At 37.7% G+C, this 14,120-nt stretch overlaps 1 long non-coding RNA gene across 1 annotated transcript; it reads left to right on the forward strand.

Moving 5' to 3' along the window:
* The first annotated feature begins 6,563 nt into the window (after positions 1-6,563).
* LOC310715848 lies at positions 6,564-8,096 on the forward strand. Its single transcript, XR_014530417.1, has 4 exons — positions 6,564-6,730; positions 6,859-6,926; positions 7,923-7,965; positions 8,050-8,096. It is a non-coding gene; the product is annotated as an uncharacterized lncRNA (long non-coding RNA).
* The last annotated feature ends 6,024 nt before the right edge of the window (positions 8,097-14,120 follow it).

The raw sequence follows: 14,120 nt of genomic DNA on the forward strand, positions 1-14,120 counted from the left end.
CCTTTCAAAATCCTGTAAAACAACCTGGTCAAAAACTCCACTGCCATTTCTCCTAAACATCTCCACGCTTCTACCGGTATGTCATCTGGTCCAACCAACTTTCAATTCAATTCATTTTTATTTGTATAGTGCTTTTAACAATAAACATTGTCTCAAAGCAGCTTTACACAGATAATGCGGTGATTAAAAATGAATATGTTCTTTATGAGTAAGTTTGTCCCTGATGAGCAAGCCGGTGGCGACTGTGGCAAGGAAAAACTCCCCGAGATGGCATAAGGAAAAAACCTTGAGAGGAACCAGACTCAAGAGGGAACCCATCCTCATCTGGGTTACACCGAATGTCCATTTGTGGCAGGTATACAATGTTGCGGGGTACAGTAATGATGATCAAAAGTAAAATGTATTCCTAAATCAGTGTAGGAGACTGTTGACATCAACTACAGTCCAATCCATCCTTAAAGCTCCCGTTCTTTCTCCGGAATTTCATGGAACCACCCAAGGTGTTGATGACAAACATACCCCAGCTGCACAGAGTGGCCTCCAGTCAAAGAGAACACTATCCAGAGGCAGGCCTGGATGAAGTGGGAAGATCCACGGAGGGGAGAGGGGCAGAAACAGTGGTCACTGGAGCCTCAGGAGCATGTTTAACTCGACCGAGAGAGAGAGAGAGAGAGAGAGAGAGAGAGAGAGAGAGAGAGAGAGAGAGAGAGGTGACAAGAAGAGAATGATATGGATTATTAAGTGTACCTATTGTTGCATGAGAGTTAAATTCACTGTGCAGTTTGGACTCCGGCAAGACTCGCTATGGCAGCATAACTAAAAGGGAGAACCAGAAGGCAACACAGACATGAGGGATCTCTGGGATAAGAGACGACCCACCACACCACCATCAACAAACCTGAGTGAACGCGTGAATGTGAGGGGACGACAGCATACAAATATCCCAGTTCACCAAACACTCTATATCAATGTTCCCTCCAGATCTGAGCCTTTACCTGAGAAGAAAATCTACTGATTAAAGGCTTGACTGAATAAATATGTTATCAACCTCGATTTAAACACTGAGACTGTGTCTGAGTCCCGAACACTGATAGGAAGGCTGTTCCATAACTGCGGGGCTTTATAAGAGAAAGATCCGCCCCCTGCTGTAATCTTCATTATTGGAGGAACCAACAGATAGCCAGCACCTTTTGATCTAAGTAGGCATGGAGGATTATACTGGTACAGAAGTTCACTCAGATACGGCGGTGCGAGACCGTTAAGTGCTTTATATGTCAGTAGTAGTATTTTATAATCAATGCGAGATTTGATTGGGAGCCAGTGTAGACCGATTAATACAGGGGTGATGTTGTCATATTTCCTACATCTAGTGAGGACTCTTGCTGCTGCATTCTGAACTAACTGAAGCTTATTTATGCACCTACTCGCACACCCAGACAGTAAAGCGTTACAGTAGTCTAATATAGAAGTAACAAAAGCATGAACTAGTTTTTCTGCATCCTGTAACGACATCATATTTCAAATTTTAGCAATATTTCTAAGGTGAAAGAAGGCGATCCTGGTAATATTATTCACGTGAGCCTCAAAGGAAAGACTCGGGTCAATAATCACACCAAGGTCTTTGACAGCCGTACACGGTGAAACAGAAACACCATCCAGAGATGCTAGGTAATTGGAAAGTTTGCTTCTAGCTGCATGTGGTCCTAGTAAAAGTACTTCCGTCTTATCTGAGTTTAGCAGAAGAAAGTTATCGAGCATCCACTGTCTAATGTCCTTTACACATTTTTCAACATTGTTAAGCTCTCTCATCTGGCTTTGCTGAAATATACAGCTGTGTATCATCAGCATAGCAATGGAATCTAATACCATGTTTATGAATAATTTCTCCAAGAGGCAGCATATATAAAGAGAAAAGCAGAGGGCCTAAGACAGATCCTTGAGGAACACCAAACTTTAACTCAGAGAGTGTGGAGAACTCACCATTTACATCAACAAACTGATAGCGATCAGTCAAATAAGACCTGAGCAAGAGAGAGCTGTTCCCTTTATTCCAACAACGTTCTCAAGTCTAGCAAGTAGTATAGTGTGATCAATGGTGTCAAAAGCTGCACTAAGGTCGAGCAAAACAAGTAAGGAGACAAAACCCTGATCAGAGGCCAATAACAGGTCATTTACCACCTTAACTAGCGCCGTCTCGGTGCTATGATGAGGCCGAAATCCTGACTGATACATTTCAAAAATGTTATTCCTAAGTAGGTGTGAGCATAACAGCTGTGCTACAACCTTTTCTAAAATTTTGGCTATGAAGGGGAGATTTGATATTGGTCTGTAGTTGGACAGCTGACATGGGTCAAGGTCAGGTTTCTTAATTAGGGGGTGGATAACTGCCAGTTTGAAGGATTTTGGTACAAAACCAGTGCTAATGGAAGAGTTTATTATTTTTAAAACAGGTTCAATTACCTCTGGAATTATCTGTTTAAAGAAACTTGTAGGCAAGGGATCGAGAATGCACTAAGAGATTTTCTATAAATTAGGAGGCTCTCCTTCCATGCTATTTGAAATACTGTTAATTTTGTTTTTGACGCCATTTACGTTCTAATTTTCGAGTGGTTTGTTTTAAGGTGCGTGTATGATCATTATACCACTGTGCAAATTTTTTCTCCCTGATCATTTTGGTCTTAAGGGGAGCTACATCATCTAGGGTATAACGTAATGTTGATTCTAGGTGTTCAGTGGCCCAGTGGAGCTCTGCAGGGTCAGACGGAGATCTATCTAATATCGTAATTTCTGGAAGATTGTTAATAAAACGTGCTGCTGTAGCTGACATGAAAGTACGCTTAACACGATAACGTGGTGAAGTAGTAATGCAATGACTGAGGCAAATTTTAAAAGAGATGAGATAATGGTCTGAAATAGCTTCAGACTGTGGAATTATGACTACGTTTTTTATTTTTAATCCAAATGTTAACAACAAATCAAAAGTGTGTCCACCACTATGAGTGGGTCCTATAACATTCTGATTTATTCCAACTGAATCTAGAATGGACACAACAGCTGCTCTTAAGGAGTCTTCCTGATTATCAAAATGAATGTTAAAATCACCAACAATTAATGCTTTGTCTAGAGAAGTAGCAAAATTTGTGATGAAATCTGCTAATCTGAAAATCAGAGTATGGCCCTGGGGGTCTATAAATAATAATTAGTGGAATTGACTGACTGGACCTGCTTTCGGAAACACTGAATATTTTATGCTGGTGTAAAGAACTTTAAATGTTTTACATTTTTGTTTAGTCTTTTGTGTTACGCTTAGATTATTATTATAAATAGCTGCGACTCCGCCTCCTCTGCCATTTAGACGGGGTTGGTGTATGTAGCTATACCCAGGAGGACTCGCTTCATTTAATGCTAAATATTCATTCAGTTTAATCCATGTTTCTGTTAAACACATTATTTTAAACTCCTGGTCGGTAATAATTTCGTTTATAGTAAGCGCTTTAGACGTGAGAGATCTAATATTCAGCAATCCTATCTTTAGATCAGAGGTGCTGGCTGTGCGTTCAGTCCTATTTAATTTAATGTTAATCAGGTTACTAAAACAGACTTTCTGAGAATTCCTATATTTTGGTTTCGCTCGGGGGACAGACACAGTCTCAATTTGGTGGATCCTGAGTGACGACTCTGTGCAGCTAGCAGACGGTCGGATTAGCCTGTCTGTCTGCTCCCTGGCCTTGGCTCTAGACAGTCACTTGTTAACTAGTGCTGTTCTGAGACTATGACCTATACTACAAGAAATGAGAGCAGCACCTTCCCGAGTGGGATGAACACCGTCCCGCCCTAACAGGCCAGCCTTGCCCTCAAAAATGCTCCAATTATTAATGACGCCCACATTGTTTTTGGAGCACCACTCGGACCTCCAGCAGTTCAGCGACCATAACCTGCTGTAGGCTACATCGCCACGTCACACTTTCTACTCTTCATCCTCTTAATCGCTGCTCTCACTTCCTCCTTACTAATCCTATCTACATCCTGCTTCACCAACTCCACATCGTCCAACCTTCTCTCTCTCTGATTTTCCTCATTCATCAGCTGCTCAAAATACTCCCTCCATCTTCTCAACATACTCTCCTCACTAGTCAAGACATTTCCCTCTCCATCCTTTACTGCTCTAACTTGCAGTACATCCTTCCCAGCTCGGTCCCTCTGCCTGGCCAATCGGTATAAATCCTTTTCTCCTTTCTTGGTGTCCAGCCTCTCATACAGCTCCTCATATGCCTTTTCCTTGGCCTTCGCCACATCCCTCTTTACCTGCTGCCGCATCTCCTTGTACTCCTGCCTACTTTTCTCATCACTCTGTCTATCCCACTTCTGTTTTGCCAACCTCTTCTCCTTATGCTCTCCTGCACTTCCTCATTCCACCACCACGTCTCCTTGTCTTGCTTTCTATTTCCAGATGTCACACCAAGTACTTTTCTAGCTGCCTCCATCATCACTCCTGCAGTAGTTGCCCAATCATCCAACACCTCTTCAACACCACCGAGCCTCTGTCTGACCTCTTCCCTAAACCTCACACTACACTCTACCTCCTTAAGTTTGCACCATCTTATTCTTCTTTCAGTCCTCACTCTCCTCCTCTTCTTTTTCGCCTCCAAAACCATCCTACAGACCACCATCCGATGCTGTCTAGCTACACTGTCCCCTGCCAACACCTTACAGTCTCCAATCTCCTTCAGGTTGCATCTCCTGCATAGCACATAGTCCACCTGTGTGCACCTTCCTCCACTCTTATACATCACCCTATGATCCTCCTTCTTCTTAAAATAAGTGTTCACCACTGCCATTTCCATCCTTTTAGCAAAATCTACCACCATTTGCCCTTCCACATTCCTCTCCTTAAAACCATACCTACCCATCACCTCCTCATCACCTCTGTTCCCTTCACCTTCATGCCCATTAAAATCTACCCCAATCACCAATCGTTCTTTCCTAGGTACACCATCTACCACTTCATCTAATTCACTCCATAATTTTTCCTTCTCCTCCATCTCACAGCCAACTTGGGGAGCATAGGCACTGATGACATTTATCATCATCCCTTCAACTTCCACCTTCACGATCATCACCCTATCAGAAACTCTCTTCACCTCCACTACACTCTTACTGTACTCTTCCTTCATAATCACCCCTACACCATTTCTCTTTCCATCCACACCATGATAAAACAGTTTAAACCCACCTCCAATGTTCCTGGCCTTACTCCCTTTCCACTTGGTCTCCTGAACACACAACAGATCTACCTTTCTCCTCTCCATCATATCAGCTACTTCTCTCCCTTTACCTGTCATTGTAACAACATTTAAAGTACCAACCCGAACCTCCACTCTCCTACACTGCTCCTTTCCCTGACGTCTCCATAGACGTCTTCCTCCTCTCCTCCTCCTCTTTCGGCCAACAGTAGCCCAATTTTCACCGGTACCCTGTCGGCTAATGATACCTGTGGCAGTCGCTGTTAACCCGGGCCTCAACCGATCCGGTATGAAATTCTCATTTGTGATCCGCATATTTGATTTGGCACATGTTTTACACTGGATGCCCTTCCTAACGCAACCCTCCCCATTTACCCGCACTAAGAGTGCACTGGCTTGTGCATCCATAAGGGCTGGGGCTATCAGGGGTTAAAACAGCACTGTTGATGGTTACTGTGGGTGTTGGGTTGTTGGGTTGTTCACCTTCTTAACAGCATGAATGTGGCCAAGAGCTGTCTTTCTTGGTAAAAGGATGGAGTGTGTTGTGTTGTTTCCAACAGTTACAGCTACATATGGCTTCCTTGGGTTTTGCACCTCCAACAGAGCATCGCCAACATCCAGGTCGGCCAGCAATGCGTTATCGTCAGGTTCAAACAGGAAGGCTGAATCAGATGAGTCCATGCTTGGTGGGACTTGGCATTTTATCCAGGCTACTTGACCTGCTGGAATGGCAACATCTTGTCTGCCAGTCCGTTTATGTCCACACTGTACAGAGGGTTTACTGGCCTGGATGAAGCTTACAAGAAGCTCTGCTTTATCGGTTGATATCAACATGGTGTTACAAAGTAGGGTAGTGAGTGTGGGGACTAGCTGCTCAGGCTGTGCTTGTATCATCTCCTCCAGCACATTAAATCCCAGTAGTGGCCTCTCCAGGGTAAGACTGCTGACAAGAAATGGCACAGTGACTGACAGAGCAGGATTTTCATTTCCCATCAAATTAACTGTTAGGGATATCCAGCCATCAAATGGAATCATGTCACCATTGACTGCACAGACCTTCAGCTACTCTCCATTCTGAAAAATCTCGCTAAGCAGGTTAACAATGGGATCTGGCAGGTATTTGTTTTTCCAGTCTCTGTCAATCATGCTCACCTGAGCTCCAGTATCTAGCAAAGCAGTCACAGCTAAACCATTCAGGTTACAGTAGGTGAGAGCTTTTCTCCCAATGAGTTTGGCAAGACGCCCACTTTTGCTGTTCGGTAGGATGTGAAATGGTGTACCAGAGGTTGGGTTTGTTTGTCTCTGACTTTGAACTGGTGGTGGAAGCTTTTTTTTCTTCTTCTTTTTCTACTGAAGAACACTGGGATAAATTCAGACCTTAATATGAATTGGCAGGGAAGTAACCCTGAGTTTACTATGTTGTCATATTTATTTTCTTTTTGCTTTCACAGAACTCTGGTCCCCTCACTGGTATTCCTATATCAGGGGTAAATTGATTGTTTTTATCATCTTTGTTGTTAAATATATAAAATATTTTTGTTAATTTGACTTTATATGTTGTTATATGTATTACTATTTAATATCAGCCTGAAGTACTTGTGTTCTCTCCTTGAAGTGTCTTGGGGACCAATCTGCCGCTCTTGTGGGACAGATGTGTTTTCAGGAAGGCCAGGCCAAAAACACGTACGTCTCCTTTTTTGTTTTTTTAACACGCTTACTCATATCAGCTGTACATCATATGACAGTATGTACACATTATTATAAGCATTTGCATTATAAGTACTGGAGATGTTTGAGATTTAGAAAACCCAAGTGTGTCTCTATTTTATGTTGTTATTAAAAATATAGAGTATAGTGTCATATATTTTTACAACCCCAGAATTAATCATTTTCAGGTTCAGGTGTGTTTTATTCTTCTTATGCCACAGTAATTTTCCAGATTCAAAAATATTTCCCAAATGCATTGTGTTTTTGTTGTTGTTGTTGTTGTTTTTTCTTTCAAAGTAATTTACAGTTTTTTTTACGTACAAATATAAAACCCGACACGTCACAAAGTAACTTTTGTTAAAAGTATGACGTGAGTCATTTCTGTGGTAATCGAGGAATACAACATTTGGGGATATGCTGCTATAGAAAAAATTATCAGCATAGTGGTAACAGCAACTCAAACTTTAAACTTTAGGCTGTTTACTACTGTCAATTACTAAAACGTTAATCGTTTTTTAAAACTAAATATATAAAGGTGAGTTATGAGTGTATTAGCTGTACATTGAACAGTTGTTGCTCAGTATTGCTAGATTTTGAGACCTTTTTGTAGACTTCGTACATGATGACCATGTTCGAGGTCATTCTTCTTTTTTTTATTATCATTCTTTTTTTTTTACTGGTATACTAACACGTCTTTTCAAAGCATAAAAAGCCTGTAAATTCACATAGCCAAGAGACCAGGGTCAGTGAGACGTTTGGCATAATCCCCCCCAATCAATCTCAGCAGTTTTATAATTAGAGAGATGATTTGGGGAAATACAACCAAAATAAAATTGTCCTTGTTGTTCTGGTTATATTTGTACATGCTTATAAATCAGCAGAAGCATTGACGAAGAACAGAAATGAAATTATTTTAAAGAGAGAATGAATAAGAATGAGTGTTTTCTCAACCATGTCTCTGTTCTTTATCAGTTACGGAACTGGCTGTTTCCTGCTCAGAAACACAGGACAAAAGGTATTCCTTGTTTCTTATTCACTGATACTTGTAGATGATTAATATACTCTTTCTTTCTAATCTCTCTCTTACTTTGTTCTGCAGCCGGTAATTTCGGATCACGGTCTCTTAACTACAATAGCATATAAACTGTTATGTTTGCGAGACCAGCCAGCCTGCTACGCATTAGAGGTAACGTTCTTGATTCTGTACTTAATGCATGTTTCTTATTACATATCTAATGCATTTAAAAAAAATTTAAGTAAGTGAATGAAACAATATCCTTTAGTGCACAAGTGGCTAATTTTAGAATAATTGTTCTTTACGGTTCGGTTGCTGTAGCAGGAGCGGTGGTGCGCTGGTTAAAGGATAACCTCGGGATTATCTAAAGTTCCACAGAGCTCAGTGAGTGATCAGCTGATGAAATAAAAATAGATAGGGGATAAAATATATTAACGATTCACGAGTCACAAATATATGCAGAAAACAGCTTGCAGTGAAATGTCAACCTGATCGGCCGCGCAGAAAATTTCGCATTAGATAAAAGCGACTGTAAAAAATAAAAATAGAGAAAATATGATGAAAATACAGATGTATTCGCTTGTTAAATCTAAATGACTGACTATACAATTCATTAATATTACTTATCACTGGCAGATAGCTAGCTAGCTGTTAATAATAGATGGACCCTGAGGCATGGGAGAATCACTTTATTACATGCGGAGACGGAGGTCGGATACCAAAGGTAATTACAAGTTTATGAACTATGTCCCCTTTTCCGATTTAAGCCAAAGCAGCACTGAATGCATACTATGTACAATTTGAATGTTTCGTTTAGCAATTTCAGACGACAGAATTTACAACTAAAGAATACATAAAGGCTCAAGTCTAAAGGCGTCTCCTGTCATAAAGACCTGCATTTATCTTTTTTTTGTTTTGTTTTGTAATACGCCACTCTAAAACTTTACCCACTGCACATTGCCCACTGCTACTTCCTTAAATGGCTTACTTCATAAAACCATGTCGTTATTCACCAATCAGACCTTAGATTTTAGGAAAGTCTGGGGAAAACTCCTCTTTCTGACTCCTCTAGTCCTGCTGGTTATTCTCTGAACTGATGAGCTGCATTCTGTTAAATAATTGCCATCAAAGCCTGTGATTGGTTTAGCCACAAAAGAGGATCTGCTACAGGAGCCATGGTCTATGTTTAGAGTCATTGAACTACAGACAGTTCTGCCTTAATGTTTTTGCAGTTTAGTGCACTAAACAACCTTGACTGTGACTTGTTTGTTTTGGACAAAAGCAGTTTTACTTTTTTTTTTGCCTCTTTATATAAGTTTTTATTATCGTTTTTTTTAAATGGATGTTTGTTACTGTGAAGGTTGTAAATGTTATATAGCCTTATTAACACAAGCCTTAAGGACAATGCTAACAAAAAAAACTTGACCATTTATATCCAGAATATTGAGAATCACAAATTAACTGGATTTGTCACTTTCTAAATTGCACTATGTAACAGTTTTTTTGAGTTGCTGGGTTGTTAGTGTTCTTTCCCAATTGCTTATACCTCTGAAGTTTAGAAAATGGAAAAAAAAAGTATCCCCTCAAACTTTGCTTTTGTAAACAGGACAAATTTTAATTATTTTTTATTAATTAAATTCAGAACAAAAATATTTAAAACATATTATGACCATTGTTCTTTGCCTGCTATAATACTACTACTTATAATAATAATTTTCAATAATAATAATAATAACCACATTGTTCATAACAATGATCATAATAATGCCAATAATAATAATTATAGAAATCTGTGAAAAACTCGGTAAAATAAGTACATTTCAAAATGTTATATTGCGAACATTCCAGATCTATTTTCCTAAATATTTCCAGACTTCCAAAACTTTCCTATTATGTAAATAGTTGTATAAATAGAAAGGCCTTAAGTCCACCTGTTTAGTTTCAGCTGCTTGGAAACTTTCAAGACCTCTTTCCCAGGCTGTCTGAGGTAAAAGTCAAAGCATCTGCCTTTGCCACATAAAGAAGCACCCAAAGTGCAAGAAATTCCACAAGAAGCTCTCCAGAAAGGAAAAGCAGCTTGAAACAGCAGTGGTTTAGGGCTTCGAGGCAATCACCAAACTATGTGGTGAAGAAGTAAAGTTGGTGATTTGAATGGTCTCAGGATGTCTTTCAAAGTCTATACCATACCATATTGAAAAATTCTAAAAGAACTTGGGAACATACTCATGGGAGCAAGGCAAACATTTTTACCATTTTATATATATATATATATATATATATATATATATATATATATATATATATATATATATATATATATATATATACACACTAGACTTTGAAAAGTACTTTTAAAGACAGTATAACAAGGACTAGAAGACTACTTTTGGGGGCTGCTTTATGAAAATACAATGCAATGTTAAACTTTGGGAATCTTTTATAGTCATTTTTTTTTGCAACTTTAGCCTGATTACATGTTAATTCTGCCAGGTAAATTTCAAAATACAAAAGTTCTGCTGATAGAAGTTAAGTTTGAGGATTATAAGACGTTTTCTATATGTTTGAGGAACATTTACTACCCAAGAACAAAAATTGTGTTACTTATAGTATATTGTTTAAATTCTCTTATGTAACCATTTTTTATATGTAAATATTCCTCAATCTTGTTTTCTCATGCTTTCAAATCCTACATAGTATTGCTGATACCTCATACCAAAAACCACAAGCATAAACATTCTCCAAATATCTGTCTTAAGGAAAAAACAGGATATTTCTTTTATCTTTAATCACTGCTTTAATTATTTCTCTAAAGCACTGCTTTGCTTTGTTGTTGGCCTGAATGTTTATTGATTTTATTTTCTTAAAGTTTTTGTTTTTAAAATTCTTGCATGCACCTCATTTATTGGCAACAAATTTATATTTTTTTCAATATTTCTTTGAACAGGTTACAAGTAGACTTCCTGGATCATCTTAAATGCTAAATAATGAGAGAAAAACGCTGGATTTTAGGTATGTCCTCTACTGTAACGTCACTATTACATTGTTCCAAAATGGACATTCCAGCTGTGGCTGCTAAGTTTACAGCGTCAGTCTCCAGGGAGCTGGGGACAACTCGACCATCTCTCTCTCTACGATCTCTAAACAAAGAATAAAGTTTATTTTGAAATTTTTGTACTTGGTTGCCACTGCGACTGGAACAATTTCTATGAACAAAATGCTTTGTGGCCACCTCTAAAATTGCACAGCACTGTTGTACTCATGAAGGAACATCTGGCAGCCTGAACATCTTTCATCCGACCCAAGCTGGTTCCTGTAGCTACTCCTCTATTACGATCCTATATAGATCATAACATTTTCCATGTGTAGCTCAGTGAGTTTGTCGGACTGTGTTGTAAATCTGACCAACTTTAAATTGTGCCATGTAGTAGCTATTCATTTTGGTTCAGTACTTGTCATGTCATGCATTAGACTGTGCCCATAGCAGTTTACCAATATATAATATGTGGACAAAATTTTTGGGACACCTGACTTTTCCAGCCTATGTGGTTCTTCCTCAAACTTTTACCACAATATTGAAGGCATAAATTTGTATAGGATGTCTTTGGATATGGTAGCATTTAAAATTTCCTTCTATCTCTTTCACAATTACTATGCACTGTACCAGTGTGAACTCCATTAAGATCTAGTTTACATGGGTCGAAGTGGAAGATCTTGAGTGGCCTGCTGTAGCGCTTAACCTCAGCCCTATTGAACACATTTGGGATGAAGTGGAATGCTGAATGCACCCTAGGACTCTTCAAAAAATCTCCACAAGTAGACTTCAAAAGCTAGTGGAACAGAAATTCCATATGAATATTATGGTCATGTGTCCAAAAACCTTTGTCCATATAGTGTATCTCTAAGAAATGAAAGCACTGAGATGGACTGTATTTGGCATTTAAACTTTTTTTTTTATTTAATTTTTTTTTATCTTTATTGGGTTCTGTATGGTTGGTGAACAGAATTTATTTTTTCTTTTACTGTGAGATGCCCAATCCAAAATACTGTGGAAGGTGAAAAAGCTCAGACTCTGTCTAAACTATTGAAAGAGTTTCTACTTAAACGTCAAACATCAGTCTGTGTAACAGGACATTGCTGATAGTTGCTATTATTTATAATGTATTTCTAAACAGTGATGTCTCTGACCTAAGGGACTGCTTTCCTATAATGCACTGTGCACATGCATTACTTTCAATGCTGAGAATATTGGATGAGAAGCAGCAAAACAGTTTGCAAAAACCTTTGAGTTGTTGTCTAATCAAATAACCAGACATTGTTACATAATCTGCAGCAGGCCATGTTTGTTTTGTCGATGGTTAATTATTTAGGCACTTATCTCATGGATTACTGGTTATAAACTAGGCTTCCTTAGAAGAAGAAAAAAACGATCATGATGTTATTTATTTGTGATGAAGTATGCTTGTATGAAGAATGCTTGTATGTTTGTGTTCGAATCTATGTTTAAAATCTGATGTAAGCTTAAACAGTACCATGTATGCTAGTACAATTAAATATCGATGAAGAATGAATATTGCAGTGCTCAAACCAAAATTGATGCCATTTGTGCCTCAAATAAAATTGTTATGCATGATTGTAGGACTATATAACACCTACATAAGCTCTTTCTGAAAACTGAAATTAACCCAACATCGAACTTTATTATAGAATGATGTGTCAGGTGTCATTTGCTCTTAAGAAAACTTGTAATAATTATTGTCATGTGACTGTCAAGTGAAACAAGATTGCAAGAAACAAGATGCTGGCGATCACAGCAATGTTTTCCAATCATGGGTGTTTTTGAGGTCATGTATGTGGAAGATCACAGACAGCACTTTTCTCAGAGTGTGTTGCACTGCCTTTTGAGGCAACATGAACAGCAGGTTGAAAAAGTGCTTAAAACATTTTAGTTTTGAAGGAAGCATGTGCAAGCCATCCACCTTCACAGTTGTTAGCTGATGGATAATATACGAGACCTGGTTAGTGGATGAAAATTGACAGTTGATCAAATTGTGGAGAAAACAATTCTATAAAGTCAGCTATCAGGATGCCCTACCATGTTTTTAGTTTACTATTCATTAATTAATTAATTTTTTATGAATTCATATTTCATTTCTCTTTCAAATAAGCATTTGATCAAAAAGCCAATGATCTAAATTTTAAATTTTAATTAGCATGATACTCCATTTTATACAAAGCCAACTAGTTAATTGTGTCAATATACATTTTTGTTTATTTTTTATTTTTTTCGTTTGTAAAAGGGACTTTTTAGACATTTGTGTGTTAAACGCAAATTTATAATATATTCATGTTTATTTAAAATATATATATATATTTTTTTTTTTTTAAATAGGCTTGATTTGACCCATCCACTGTTCTAGCACATATCAGTGGCCAGTGTTATTGAGGTATTTTGTCTCAACCATGCACTTTGCACACATTTGGAACACACGTATTGTGTACTTACTTGGCTATAACAAATATAGTGTGCTATTGATACTTCATGTACTAGCAGTTATAAAACTGGCTTTAGACTGTGAAAGGAGATTTAATATATCTTTAATTAGTGAGCAATTGACCAGAAATGTTGCGTAAGCACATACCAAAATTTGAACAAACAATTTGCGATTTTATAATTGCTGTGGAAACTCTTTCAGTGCAGTGATATAAAGTGATCTGTTTATGTGATGCTACGTCACTAATGTAAAGATAAACATTGTAAGTAATTATGTAAGACTGTGTGCTACATGGTACAAGTGCATCATGCATGGTCTAAGATGGTGCACAGTGAAGGATTTTTTTATTTTTTTATTTTTTTTGTGTTTACACGTTGGTACAAATTAATATTTTGTAAAAAAGTTTGCTTGAAATTTCCTCACGTTTAAATCTAAATAAATATTGCTGCAAATTAAAACAATGTTTTTGTAGGCAATTGTTATATTGATTTTGTAATGAGATAAAAGAAAACAAATGCTTTTATTTATATATATATATATATATATATATATATATATATATATATATATATATATATATATATATAATTTACATGACTATATCTAACATATCTATATCTATATATTTCATTTATTTGATTTATATATAATAATTGTGCCATG

This window comes from Silurus aristotelis (genome assembly GCF_946808225.1).
Source record: "Silurus aristotelis genome assembly, chromosome: 20".
In the NCBI taxonomy this organism is placed as follows: domain Eukaryota; kingdom Metazoa; phylum Chordata; class Actinopteri; order Siluriformes; family Siluridae; genus Silurus; species Silurus aristotelis.